The sequence below is a fragment of the Amborella trichopoda genome, chromosome 1 (genome assembly GCF_054954075.1).
Source record: "Amborella trichopoda isolate Santa Cruz 75 chromosome 1, AtrichopodaSantaCruz75HAP2 v2.0, whole genome shotgun sequence".
NCBI classification, from domain to species: domain Eukaryota; kingdom Viridiplantae; phylum Streptophyta; class Magnoliopsida; order Amborellales; family Amborellaceae; genus Amborella; species Amborella trichopoda.
Window position 1 is genome coordinate 2,838,826 of NC_142336.1, and position 15,870 is coordinate 2,854,695.

The following is a 15,870-nucleotide window of genomic DNA, read 5'->3' on the forward strand; positions in this document are numbered from 1 at the left end:
CAAAGATAAATGGATCATCTTGGGGTGACTAATTATGTGACAACAAAACAAATTGGAGTTGTATACGCTCCAAGTTTTCAAATATCCTCCAACACACAAATCAATGAGGAATACTCATTGAGTCATTCATTGGCTCCATGGGAAGGGCCCCTCTTCTTAATTATTACACATCCTTGATTATATTAATGATGCACTTTTATTGTTACAAAAATGAGTCTTGTCCAAAGGAAGACTAATTTGACGACAAAAAAACCTTCTTATTATAAGGTCTCTTATTAAAATGGGGCTCCAAAAGTTCTCTCAACGTTCGATGTGTCAGTACTAATTAACACATGGATAGCCAACGATCTAAACCTCCATTTTCTGTGATTAAAAAGTAATCTCCCTTATCAGGAAGAAACGCCTCAAAACAATGTTTCATATAATGTTTCATATACTCGGGGCCTCTAATATTGGCTTATTCTACAGCCAATGTCCTAGTTTTGTTATCTAACAGATAGAAACCATGATTATCTACAGGGAAATTGATGCAACCTCCTTTTCTAGTGGTGCTTTCTCATGCATGTCACATGCAAAGTGATGTAGCATTCCTTTCAACGCCAAGAAAAATAGTAAACAAGTTGTACAAAATCTAGCAATAGCTTATTTGCAAGATTGACGACGCAATCAACATAGAATTTAAGTATTTTCCATCCATAAACATTAAGGAAGCATTTGAATAAGCAGTATTAGAGCAGGAAGCACCTATTAGTAAGAATTGTCCAAAAAAAACCTAGATTACATGCAGATGTGCTCCCATCAGGAAAAACAAGTTGAAAACAAGTTGCACTAAATCTTGTTCCATGAATTTTTCCTATAATAAAAGCCTATGATTGTGTTATGCTAATGTTCATGAATAGATGTTTCTATTAGCTATCCAATTCTCTACATAACCAACCAATCAGTTATGTGGACATTCTGCGTAATTATTATAAAGATAGCTCATAATTCTTAGGAAACAGTTCCCATTCCCAAATGAAAATGCTTTTCGTATCCATTATGCCTTAAAGTTCCACATGTAAACACCGATGACAGGGATCCAGCCCAAATTTCTTCTATTAGTTTTCCTCCATATATTTTCCATGGAACTTCTTGCTCAACTATGAGCTAAATATTCATCATCATCAAAGCTTTTTCCCAACTAATGGGGTTCGGCTACACGAATCATGGTCCGCCATTCTGTTTTCGTAAGGGTCATACCCTCACTGAGGTCATAAGTCATCTTTTCTCACTACTTCCAACCATGTGTTTTTTAGTTTACCCTTTGCCCTTTATAAGCCTTCCACTTGAATTAACTCGCACCTCCTAACAAGTATTGTACTAGGTCTGCACCACACATGGTCAGCCCACCTAAGTCTACTCTCTCTCATCTTATCGCCTATTGGTGCCGCACCTAAATTTTCTTGTATGTATTCATTTTGAATTCTAGCCTTTCTTGTCTTGACACTCATCCATCTCTATGAGCTAAATATTTGCAAGATTCAAAAGTGTACCATTTCAATCCAAGCAAAGTCGAATAATCGAGATATCCATGAACAAACCAATGGTGTTCTATCTATCTATATATATATATATATATATATATATATATATACACACACACACACACTTCCCAGTTAGATGTATATTTTAACCTACCTCCCTCCCTCCCTCCTCCAATTCACAAAAAAAAAAGGTGTAAAATCTAAACTGTGATCATGAATAAGAGAGAACTTATCTACTTTGTCAGATGCGCTCGAGTGCCAATAACAAAAAACAGAGAGAATAGTATATTCATAAGTCATAACAGATTGACCAAAGAACATAGAAAACCAGTGGTGATCATTTTATTTAACATTTTCTACTCACAAAAAAATATATGATCTTTATCTGAGGTTTTTCCTTTTTACCAATGAGAAATTTGTCAACAAATATAGGGATATTTATCGCAAATCATCCAAGAGATAAACTATTTAACATTCACACCTATTTCTTTCGATTTAATTTAAAAAATCTCATTAAAGAACACATAATCATGAATTAGAATAATTTTTACGTGTGTTTTGACAATAGGATAAACTTTTAACAGTTGATATTTTACATCAACTAAGGTTGAGGACCTTAAACTTTTCCTTAACCCATCCCAAGCGCCAGTAAAGGAGCTGAGTTGCGTTTGGTAGGCAGCCAGTGTAAACCTTTGCCACATCTTATTCATGTAGTCAACCCCAAATCATCGGGATAAGGTTTGGATGATGATGATATGTCATATGTGTTCCGATAAATTTCTCATAAATATGTAGTTACAATACATCAAAGAAATAAGCATAGGCAATGGCAGAGTGTAAAGGCGTGACCACCAAGCACAGAGATGCAATCCTAGGAGTAGAAAGACATTGAAGATGGTAGAATAACAAAAAAGAACTTAACAAATAAATTGTAAATTATACATTTTTTAGTAATTATATGAACCACAATATTCCAAAAAAACAAGCATAGGTCATGGCAGAGCGTAATGCCGTGACCAAGAGCGTAGAGATGCAATCTTAGGATGAAGAAAGACACTGGAGATGGTAGGACAACAACAAAGAAATAAAAACCTTGCAGATGACTAAACAAAACAATTTCAAATGATAAAGAAGCCTTTATTCAGTCAAAGTTACAAAAAGCTTTCAGCTTTGAAGATAAAAATGAAATAGGTGGAAAAGTGTGTTTACCCCTCACATGGATGGGCTTGGTTTAATTTGAGATTCAAAGTGCAATAGCAGTGAAAATTTCACATGGTATCACAAAAATGCTGGTCAAAGCAGATCACAGAATGTACAAGGAAAGAGATAGACAGAGCTCCTACTCAGAAAGAATTTAGAGAGATCATGCTGAAAATCAAAAGGATAGCTTCTACCATAAAAGCATTTAGAGCTTTAGGACACCTGAAGTCCTGAACAACTCTAAAAAATAACTGAGTTATTTATTAGTAGAGGAGAAACAAGTGATTTTATATTCCTTTTCAAAGTCATGAACGTTTTGGTGGCATTTCTTTGACAAGCGAAGTTACAAAAATCTGTCACTTGTGAATATAGGCGCAGATCAAGCAAGGCATTCTCCCTCATAAATGGGTGGGGGAGAAAAAAGTGCCATGTTCCCAAACAATGATCCACCCAAACGAGTCAATAGAAAAAAAATTGAGTCGCACAATTATGTAACCTGATTTCCTAAATTGTGAGATATTGGCCAGTCCATGGTCACTTGATTTGACTGAAAACTATGCTCTAAAGTATGGGTAAATAGGTCAATGAGAAGCATAATACTTTTTTATTCAATGAGCAGTGGCGGTGGGCATATGTATTTTGGCAGGAATTTCTATTTGCCCAATTTCATGGCGGGTGAGCTCGGGCAAGATTTTGGGAAGTTTTCCAATTTGACATCAATATAATGCTTTGGCAGGACTTTAAGTGATGGAACTAAGCATATATTCATATGTAAGAAAACAACCAGAGGTGGGAAATGTTCAGTATGGGCCTTGGCATGGATGATCTGCAGCCAGAGGGTTCAAGTGTTTCCATGTAACATGACATTCACTAATGTTGTGTTTCTTTCCTTCCCTAAAAATAAAAATAAAAATAAAAGCATTGTACCAGCTTATTTTTTCCATGTGCGGAACCACTCACACCGCATGATGTGGTTAGTGGCTTCCACCATTAGATAATCAATAGAAAATGATTTTCTTTTTTCTTTATTAATATAAAAAAGAAATGAATCAAAGTCAGATTCCTATGAGGCTAATAACGATTTATAAATGAAATTTGTGCTCTAAATATGAAGTGCAGTGACTATGCAAATTTGTTTGTACATCTCACAAAAACTCGCCCATGATAAGTTCTTTCTAGCATGATTTTGCTCGAATACTATCCAACTTACAACCATTTTTTACTAGAATCAATTTCTCATTAAAATTATTCAACCCAATTGAAATACCACATTTATCTCCAATATAGCTTCTCATATAAAAAAAATATCCATATATTGTCTCATCATTTGAATCATTGTATACAATATTTTATTTTCCAGGGTACATTTTTACGTCTACTAGATACTCTATTAGCAAAAAATAAACTCTAAATAATCTAAATCAATATCAGAATTCTTTGAAGATTAAAACAATACATCATTGTATGGTTTCCTCTCTCATACAGAGTGCACTGTCAAGATTAGAATTACATATTAAAATTGGGATTAAAGTTGTATAAATCTTACTCATTTTACTGTTTCAAATTTTAAGGGCATAAATTATTGCAATCATAAAAAATCCTGCTAGTCATTCTGAGACTGCTAAACATATAAACTTGCATAGCATAACAACAATTTGCATCAAAACCAGTATAAACTACAGGCAAACCAAAATCCAATTAGCACAAGATACTATCGAAAACCTAATTGCAAACAAGCCTGAGCTGAACCGTAATTTATGCACCTCTAGCAACAAAAATAATTTATGCACCTCTAGCAACAAAAATAATTTATGCACCTCTAGCAACAAAAATATCACACCAACTGAGTAGTAAGATTAGAATCCACTTACCCCAATCCTCGAAGAAGTACCATTCCTTTCGCTGAATTTCTAATTTAGGAATTTGTCACGATACTAGGCAATTCTAAAACCAACCTTACTCATACCAATTTCATGCCAAAAACCCCCTAGTCTGGGCCCAACCCCTATGGTGAATTTGCACCGTAATACCTTAAATTGTACCAATCTTTTGTAGTTACCTCTCCATGAAATAAGAATAGTGAAACCCTAATTTCTCGTCTGATAACCAGTCCTAATCCTTGTTCGATCTATGCAGAGAGTTCAGGGTGATAAATTGAGAATCTGTGGTAAATTTTGCAGGAAAAAAACCGATTTTTTTTTAAAACAAATTGGGTAAATATGAAAGTATTATATTGTGCCGGATTGCCCGTCGTATTTTTAAGAAAAAGTCTATATTGCCCTTTACTTTCATTTAGACTTTCGGAACTGCCATCTCCTAATATCTTGAATGCGTGAGCACAATTATCGTTAAAACCCCAAGTTCTGATTCGGATGGAACTCCGATAGGACGGATCCAGCTTTAGGGTGGCATAGGTCCCGACCCAGTTCCTGTCTAAAAGTCCTCGTATACTTTTACCTTTTCTATGGGCTTATTTATAATTTTTTTAAGGTTCCCTCTATATCCCCACTATATAAGCTTTTTTATTAATTTTTATTCTATTTTATTTTTTAAATGTTATTTAATCATCAATTCGCACTGATCCGTATTCAATCCGGATTTTCGATCTAGTGCGACACTAGTTTCATTTATGATTTCATAACTGCCATCTCCTAAAGAGTACATGGTTCTTGAATGCGTGGCACAATTATCTCGTTAAAACCCCAATTTCTGATCCGGATAGAAATCGGGTAGAACCGATCCAGCTCTCGAGTGGCATAGGTCTCGACCCAGTTCCTCATTAAAAGCCCTTGTACATTTTGATCTTTTCTCTGGGCTTATTTATATTTTTTTTAAGTCCCCTCTATATCCCCACTATATAGGCCCCTTTATTAATTTTTATTTTTTACATTTTTTTGGATCATCCATTCAGACTGATCCATACCCAATCTAGATCGTCAATCCAATGCCACACAGATTTATAGATGGATAATTGGCTCCACCAATCCGAATTTTGAAATATTGGGCAAAATGATGTCAATAAAAGGGTGAAACTGAGGTGGTCCCTTTTTTTTCTATAATGTTAATGGGCAATTCAAATGATACAAAGGGTGTGGTTTGTATAAGGTTGAGGCTTTGAACAATCAAAGGAAGTTCAAAGGAAGACACGCATTAAAATAGTGTCAAAATATGTTATTTCAGTATTGCAAATCTTTGAGATGGCCTGAAATTTTAGTTTGATCTCTAATTATAAAGGGAGAATACGGAATGAGACCAATTACATTTGATACAAAGTGGTCACAATAATATTGACTATTGGATATGAAATTGGGTATTTGCAATTATTCCATTGATCAAGCTTAAACTTCAAAATAAATTTTTTCGAACTTTGTGAACTATAAAAATTCACATCAAATGGTTGAAAGGAATTGTGATCATCTTGTATTAAAGATAAATTGTCTCATTATATACAATTCCAATTATAAAATTTAAAGCTTCAAAATTAATATAAATCGAGCAGATCTATAAATACTTGATAATTTTGAAAATTGGTAGTCTAGATAATGCATTACAAGATGCACTATTTCCAAAACTTGAAATCCATATTTTCTCACGTTCATACATATTGAGGTCGACATGATTTGAGGATGTTTGAACATCGAAACAACCTCTTATAGTGAAATTTTTAGGTGCATCTTAATTTGATGAGAGCCTCACCCTTATATAAACTTTTTTCTTTGACAAAATATGTTAACATTAGAAAAAAAAATACAATATTTAAAATAGAAAAATCAATACTAGAGTGAGTAAACTGTTCTTAAGTTGGAGATTATCACGGGAGAACATCGTAAGCTAACTCACTAAAATAAAATAAAATATGAATATCTTGTTTGAGATATAAATATTTAAAAGTTCCAATAATAATCATTCTTTCAACATAAAGTAGATCTCTAAATTTTAAAGATAAAAATACGCGTTACCCTGGTGAGCAAGTTTGCACATGTAGAAGCACCCTGTAAAAAAAAATCAACACATCTAAAAAAATGAGATTGCATACAGTGTGATTATTTATCATCGTTATAAAGAAAACACAGTTGCTACTAGCCATTAGATGCAGCATTAGATGTCTTGAGGCATGTCACAAAGTTTAAGATTTTATTTATTTTGAACTACGAGTCCAGTCAATGACACACACAACCACCTGATTTAAAACCTAAGGGAAAAGAGTGACTCATGACCTCTTTGTATTAAAAGTAAATAGTCTCTATATACACATTTCCATAAAAAACATGTACATGTGCATGTAATGCGATGACATTGTTAAAATAATAAATTTAGGAAAAAAAAATTATAAGGTTGCTACCTTATTTAGAGAAGTAACCATCAATTTTATTCGAATGGTGTGGATTTAACGCAAATCTAAGAGACATTTGAGACGTGTCACTTTTTTATACTTCTTAAAATATATATCAAATCTACAAAATCCAATTAAATAGAAAGATTTACATATGACCCCCCCCCCCCCCCCCATATATTTACTAATACATTATTAAACGAAGGTTAAGGCAGGGCATGGGGTTGAAGGACCTTATGCACTATGAGATAGTGAAAATGTGTGAGTTTTTTAATTTAAACTGCAAAATTGTAATTGGGAATATTTTATAATAAGCAAACTTTAATTGGACTTAAAGCCTAACGATAACATATCGTTCTCTTTAAATTTATTCGTTCTCTTTAAATTAAGAGCAAACTGTAATTGGGCATAGTTTATAAGTTTATATAAAACAAACTGTAATTGGGAATAGAAAATATTGGAAAATGTAATTTATGTATTTTCCCATAAAAAAATAAAATATTGGAAAGATCATTTTTATTTTTTCCCATAAAAAGGTTTTCAATAACCGTGGCTTTTTGTTTGCTTGAATTTTTTAATAGAATGCCAATGGTGTATGAGAGGCTTTTTGGTTGCTTTAATTGTTTAATGGAATTTTAAAACAGTGGAAAATATAATTTCTGTATTTTCCCATAAAAAGGTTTTCAATAGGTTTTTTGTTTGCTTTAATTTTTTAATGGAATTCCAATAGTGTATGCGTGGCTTTTTGGTTACTTGAAGTTTTTAATGGAATTCCAATGGCTGAAATTTTAAATGGAATTCTGATGGCAAAGATTGGTTGCTTGAATGTTTGAATGGAATTCTAATGGCAAATACACCTTTGAATGGTTTTATGAATGTTTGAATGGAACTCTAATGGCAAATAAATCTTTAAATGGTATAGATTGATTTTGAAAAAAAAAAATTAAACCTCAAAGCTGTCGTAAACCACCCAAATGCTCTCAATCTCAAAAAATTGTAACCTGAAAGCCACTTTCTAGGTTTGTAAACCAACCACCCAAATGCTCATGTTTATCATCTCAATATTCAGTTTCATCAAAACCATTTTTTTAGTCCGGTACAAAATAACAATTAATTCAAATCTTTTTAAAATTTTAGCAATTTGTAATTATTTAAATTAAAATTATTAAATACGGCTATTTTTAAATTGAGAATATGGTATTTTTTTTAAAAAATTCTAATATTAATGAATCAATCAAAATTTAAATATTATAATATTATCTAATATTATATAGAATAAAAAAATCACTTCAAATCAATATACCTCTTTATTCTCTTTCAATGTCCTAATATATTTTATCCTTCATTCTATTGACAAGCTTTGTTTGCTGAATAAACTTTTTTTTCAGTTTAATTTCTTAATGTTAGCCTCATAAATTAGATGGAAGATATATAGAAAAATGCTTGACAGGCTTATAGAAAAAAATAAAAAAAAATATCACAACAAAAGTATGTTATTCATTTTTTTGAAAAAACAAAAGCATGTCAGTCCAAAGAATATAATATTAAAAGCATGTGATTCCAAATGAAGAATCGCTTGTTTTTGTTTAATTTAATTTGATTTCTTATATGTTTTTAGATTTTTCTTTGGTTATTTATGTTTTGGATTTACCAAACAATTTTTTTAAAAAATAAAATAAAAAATACATAATCACATCAAAATCATAATTGAATCTCACAAAAAGAGAGAGTAAATCATTACCTTTTCTTTATTTTATCTTGTTGTTATTTTAAATATATTAGCAGGAAGATACTAAAGATTGCTTTTAAGCTTATTTTTTTATACAACATTAATTAATATTATAATATTTTAAATTTGAGTGATTCATTAATATTAATTTTTTTTAAAATAATGAATATCACATTCTCAATCTATTGTAAATTTAAAAGTAGCTACATCTAATAATTTTAATTTAGATAATTTCAACTTTTAGTTTTTGAATGTTAACATCACAAATTAAGTCGAAGTTATATAGAAAAATGCTTGAAAAGCTTATAGAAAAAAAATGAAAAAAAAAAAAAATTCATAATGAATGAATGTTATTCTAGAGCGTGTAATATTAAAAGCATATGATTTCACATAAAGAATCATTTTTTTATGATAAATTTAATTTTGATATCTTATATGTTTTTTGAATCTTTTTGAGTTTTTTTTTGGATTTATCAAACAATATTTATAGAAAAAATAAAAAAATAAATGCATAATCACGCCAAAATCACAATTGAATATCGCCAAAAAAGTAAAGCATTGCCTCTTTGTATTTTTTAATTTTTATTTTTTATTTTGTCATTTTGCTTAATTTCTTAATGGAATTCCGAAGACACCCTTTGTACTCTAGAAACCACAAAGTTATAGACGGGAAATTCTTGGCATATGTTATTGCTTATTTAATTTATACATGCAACGCATGTGATCCTATTAGTAAAGTATATGTGAAACCACTTCTCAAATGTCCAATCCAAATAGATGATTGGGATCGCTCATGATGTCATGCCGAAATATTATTTGATTTTTAATTTTTTTCTATGAAATATTTTTGAACGAAATTTATACTATTTGATTTTTAATTTTTTTCTATGAAATATTTTTGAACGAAATTTGGGATATCCCCTCTTCTTATTGGGGCGCAATTTTTTGTTTATAAACATATTCAAATCGTTTCAGTTTTAAGCTTTGGATTAATGATAAGAGGTGAAGAAAAATAGTTGGATCTTATGATTAGAGGTGAAAAAAAATAGTTTTTTCATGTCATCATGAGGGCTTCCAGCGACCGATTCAACTAGGGAATCGGCATACCCGATTCGGTTCCAGTGAATCGCTCTGTTTTACTTTTAAAAGTCGGCGAGTCGAACCGAACTCCACCGATTCGACTCGATAACCGGCAGACGATTTTTCTGTTCGGGTGATTCGACTCGAGAACCGGCAGACCCGATTCAGTTTTAGAGAATAACCGACGATTTCATGTCGTAAATCATCAATCGCCGTATGACTTCCATGCCGCCATATGACTTCCATGCCACCATATGACTTTCTTTAATGGCTATTTTTGTAAATTTTCTTCAATGGGTATTTTTATAAATTAGTTCGTTCTGATTCTTTAATGGCCATTTTTGTAAATTTTCTTCGATGGGTATTTTTGTAAATTTTTTAAAATACATGTACCTTAAGGTTCATACACCTCGTCACGTGACTCTCCTCACTTCGCACACATCATCTTTGTTAACTACAAAAAAGTATTTATTCACTACAACTTTCTTCTACCTCTTCGATGTGGGATAATGTGAAGGTATTAACTTGAAACATTAATATATTATATATTTTGTTTGCGCTTTTAATACTATTAAGTAACATGCGGCTTACTGGTTTCCATTCTCCTTGGAACGAAACGGGGTTCTTTTATCAACTATTTTTCTTGTCAATTTAATTTTTTTTGAGGTCAAATTTTTTTCTTATAAAAAAAATGAAAGGTTTTTTTTTATCAATTTCACCTTTTGTCAAATTTTTTTATTATCAAAAAAATGAAAGGTTTTTTTCATCAATTTTGAATTTTGTCAAATTTTTTTCTTATCAATAAAATAAAATTTTTCTTATAAAAAAAAATGAAAGGTTCTTATCAATTATTTTTCTTGTCAAATTTCTTTTTTTTGTCAAAAAAAAAAAAAGTTTTTGTCAAAAAAAAAAAAAAGTAATAAAAAGTTATTGTCAAAAAAAAAAATTTCTTATAAAAAAAGAATAATACAACAAGTATTTTTGTCATAAGAAAAAAATGAAAGGTTTTTTATCAATTTCGCTTTTTGTCAAATTTTTTTCTTATAAAAAAAATGAAAGGTTTTTTTATCAATTTTTCTTTTTCTCAAATTTTTTTCTTATCAATGAAATAAAAAGTTTCTTATAAAAAAAATGAAAGGTTCTTATCAATTTTTTTTCTTAAAATAAAAGGTTTTTGTCAAAAAAATAAAAAGTAATAAAAAGTTATTGTCAAAAAATAAAGCTCTTATATAAAAAAAAAATAATACAACAAGTATTTTTGTCAAAAAAAAGGTTCTTGCTAAAAACAAAAAAAAATGTAATACAACAAACATTTACTGTAAAAAAATAAAAGGTTTTTGTCAAAAAAACTAAATTGTTCTTATAAAAAAATCATTATTTATTATAGTTCATGTATGATTATATACTTAAACCATGATAGTTCTATGATTTTTATTTGGTGTGATATAATCAAATGGTTAAAATAAATTCATACAGAGAAAAATATCTCAATATTCACATATTGATGAAAAAAATGAAAATTAATAATATAGTACTCTAATTTCTTATTGGATTTATAGAAAACAACATTTATCATAAATTTTAATAAATTTTTTATATTTTATTTACAGCTCAATCAGACTGATTCGACTGATTTCCGATCCGAATCACCATTCCGGATGGATTTGTTAGGTGCCCGATCCGAGCTACTTATCCGTTTTTAAAACCACTGCTTATAGCACATAAATGGATATTTGGTGGGGTTTTAAAGGGGGCCCTTGATTGTTTAAGGTTCATGCCTTATGTAATTACACCCATACAATGCACAAATTTTTGTATGTTACCTTAAAGTCATATTTCATACGCACATTGTACATTTGCTTTCTCGGGTAAAATACACTTTTCCATTAAAATTGTTGAGATTCACTTTAGAGTCATGATTATTTTCTAAATTAAATAAAATAATTTACACTTTTTCATTAAAATTGTTGAGATTCACTTTAGAATCATGATTATTTTCTAAATTAAATAAAACTAAATTTTGATGTAGTTGTTCTACTGAAGGAAAAAGTTTATATAAGGGCAAGACCCTAAACAATCAAATTAAGGCGTGCCTCAAAAATTCATTAGAATAGGTTGTTTCGATACCCAAAAATCCTCAAATTGATCATCTCGCCTGTATGGAAGTGAGAAAAATGGATTTTAAATCTTGGAAATGGTGGATCTTATAATGCATTTTTTGACCGTCAATTTTCAAGACTTTCAAGTGTTCATAGATCTGCTCGATCTACACTATTTTTTAAGCTTTAAATTTTATAATTATATATAAAAATAAATTCTCATGCCATCACAGAGATTCCCACTATTGAAACAACATCTTTTGACACACTTTGAAGGTGCGCCTTATTTTGATTGTTTAGGGCATTAGCCCTATAGAAACCACGCCCTTTATTAAATGAAAAATTGTTTGATAGGGCTGGAGCCCTATCAAAATAAATAAAGCCTCACCTCATAACTCACTGAAAATTGCAATTCAAGAGTTGAAAAAAACTTAAAATGGATCATCTGAGCTTGAATATTATGGTTGTTAAAAAACATTAATATTTCAAATTCTAAAAATAGTGTATATTACAATAAATCATTTAGACTGCCCATTTTACCTTAAGTAGTCATAGATCGACAAGATCTGTACTATTTTTTTAGTTTCAAATTTTATTGTCAGTGTGGAAAATTGGTTTTAGATCCATCATCAGATTTTTGATGCCAAAAGTACTTTCCTCCTGGGGATTTGAGGTGACGCTTTATTTTATTTTCTTAAAGCCTAGGCCCTATAGAAATTTCATCCATTAAGTTTACAATGTGCTCCCAGGAAACCGCCGACTCAGAGGAGCTACACAATATAGGGAAACCTTTGGCTGTGCAATAGAGTTCAAAACTAAATTGTTTCCGTTTAAATATTATATGTTGAAGGTGAAATAATTTAAAAGTTATTAAAGGATAAGTTTATATATGGTGTCAACTTTTTATTTTTGGGTAAAAGTCGGTGGAAGAGAAGGTATCGTACCTGATTTTCATTAATTAAAAATAAGAATGAGAATTATATATTATTTTACAATTTTATAATAAGGCAGTTACGCCAAATCATGAATTAACATAGTGGAAATAAAGTATAGTAGACGATAACATCAAATAGCAGCACCAAAGGTAGCATATGCTTTCTTTGCAAAGACATCAGTTACCATATTTGCTTCACAAAAAATATAAATAATAGACAACCTATAGGTAGAGATACTGCTCCGACAATTGTCTGCAATTGTCGGTAACCGCCATGAGGCATAACATCGATCATATATATACGGTGTCAACTTTTTATTATATATGTACCGCACGCATTAAAAACCTATAAGAGAAAATGTGGTTCCAAATGCTAAAAACCCTACCAAATAATTACCTTGTCATTGGGGTGTATGAATATGGACAAAAATGAAACATAATATATATTGTAATGCTAGACTGTTATTTTTTTTAATATTTAAGTATTTACATTTGTTAGAGATGACGTGAAAAATAGATTTTCAAGCCATTGTAGGGGTTTTCAGCCATAGAATTGCTTTTTTCAACACATTTTGAACTTAGGCCTTACTTTTTAAGGTTGGACTAATACAAACTGTAATTTTTATGGAAATATATAATACATGCACATAAAACATGAAGGAGAAAGAAAAAAAGGAGCTATCGACCGTATACCACATAGGTGAGATGCACCTATAAAACCCATTGGAGGTCATTTCGGCACCAAAAAAACCTCTAATTAATCATTCCAACCTCAAGATGTATGGACACAGAAAGAATGATTGTCTTAAAAAGTAGTTAATATTATAATTACAGGGACCATTAATTTTCAAGATTTTTAAGTGTTTATAAAGCAGTTTGATATGTACCATTTTTTCAAGCTTTAAATTTCATAATTAAGGGTGAAAAATGTTTTTCATACTATTTTAATTCTTCCCAATACTGGAATTAAATTTTTTACCAAGATTTAGAGATATGCCTTACTTTAATTGTTTAAGTTTACACCTTGTACAAACTGCACCCCTCTTAAAATTTTACATTTCATATGAGATAATATAAAAGGCTTTGTTCGGGTGACAATTAATGTTATTTGGAGCAAACCATCTTATATGAAATTAATACAACTTTAAATAATATTATTTGTTAATTGTTTAGTACGTACATTGTGTTATATACAAAATATTATTTAACTATTTAACTTATTGATAAAAAAAAGAGTTATTTGGCTAAGAACATTCATCGTTAGCAAATTACTATGAGTAAAGTAAAAATAAATTATGAAAAAAGATTAATTTATATGTGAAACTGTTATTTAACTATTTAACTTATTGATAAAAAAAGAGTTATTTGGCTAAGAACATGCAATGTTAGCAAATTAGTATGAATAAAGTACAAATAAATTATTTAAAAAGATTAATTTATATGTGAAGCTGTCTATTAATTTATTTCACAATCAAACAATAATTAATTCACTTTCACAATTAGTTTTACCAAAACAGTGAATTATGAGTGATAATGAATACAACCAAACATGTTCTAAATTTTTCTTTTTTCTCTCGGTGAATTGCTATAGATGAGGTCACATGTACAGCTTATAGTTAGCAAGTCGGGGACTATCACTAAATCGGCTCACCATAAAATTGAAAATAAATTATTTTTATTTTAAAAAATCAGATGAAACAATCGGGTAAAAAATACGGATTGAAAAAAATACTTCATATAAATATATCGCTAATATATCGGATTAGGCTAAAAAATTTGGAGTAAAGAAAATCAGATAAATTTATAATATTAGAAAAATTGAAATTCTAAAAAATAAAAATTATGTCAAAGCCATCAATTACTAATTCATCTAATATTAAATATACAATTACAAATTCATCTAATATTAAATATATAATTAACTAGATAATTAGATATTTTTAATATATAATAATTATTTTATATATTAAATATATAATTAACTATATATTAAATATATAATTAACTAGTATATAAAAAAATAAAAAATGTACTATATAAATGAACCCGTTAAATACTTTAACAAACATCACACATACTTATTACATACAAAAACAAATATACTATACAAATTTATTCATTAAAATACTTTAACTATGGTATGGTGACAAATATATTGTATGAATTTATTTATTAAATACTTAAACATCGCACCCACTTAGGAGATATGATTTTTGTTTTCTCATTACAATGATTTAACTATGATATAGTGATTATGGTCACTCCATAACTATTTTATAAATTTATTTAATGGAAAATAGGCTCGTAAAAATTTGGGTTTCACACGTGTTTATGGTTTAGAGAGAGAAGGAAGAAGGAAGATAATAAAATAGGATTGGCCTCATAGCCATTGGGATTTATAGAGAGAAAAAACGGAAGAAAAAAGAGGTCATGGGCTTCACAAACCCTAACATAAGAGGCCCTAATTGATTTGTAGAGAGAGAAAAGGAAGAACCCTAATGGAAGAGGCCGTAAGTAATTTTTAGAGCGAGAAAAAAAAGATGGTATGCTGATTTGAGATAATTTAAATATGGTTTTTCTCTCTGATTTACGATAATTTGAAGATGATTTTTTATTTTTTTAGGGAAACAGCAAGCAAAGCTGAAGGATTAAGTTTGGGGAACTAATGTTACACGTACAATTGCTTGTTCATGTAAGTTTACAGTTTATATAATCCAAAACAAACATATTGATTGCTTGATTCTGTAGTTACACTTTCTGTTTCTCATTTATTAGTAAAAGACTATGTTTTGAGCTCTAATTTGTGCCATAAACAGTATTTTCATAAAAACAAATCATCACAGAAATCTGCATGTTATATGATTTCTTTACACAATGATTTACTTTATAAAATGATTATTTCTTTACACAATGATTTACTTTATAAAATGATTTGCTATAAGGAGTGTTTAATTTATAGAATGATTTTCCAG

General features: G+C 29.7%; 1 protein-coding gene across 5 annotated transcripts in view; it reads right to left on the reverse strand.

The window, feature by feature from the left end:
- LOC18427056 (uncharacterized) overlaps positions 1-5,013 on the reverse strand; it is a 28,375-nt gene extending 23,362 nt beyond the window's left edge. For 2 of the 5 annotated variants that reach the window (XR_016045972.1, XM_088853777.1), the window contains exon 1: positions 4,595-4,848. The gene's annotated coding sequence lies outside the window, so the exon portion shown is untranslated. Of the gene's footprint in view, positions 1-4,594 lie in introns of all 5 variants that reach the window. The other 3 variants (XM_011622394.3, XM_011622395.3, XM_088853811.1) reach the window with 3 other exon arrangements.
- Between the last annotated feature and the right edge of the window lie 10,857 nt (positions 5,014-15,870).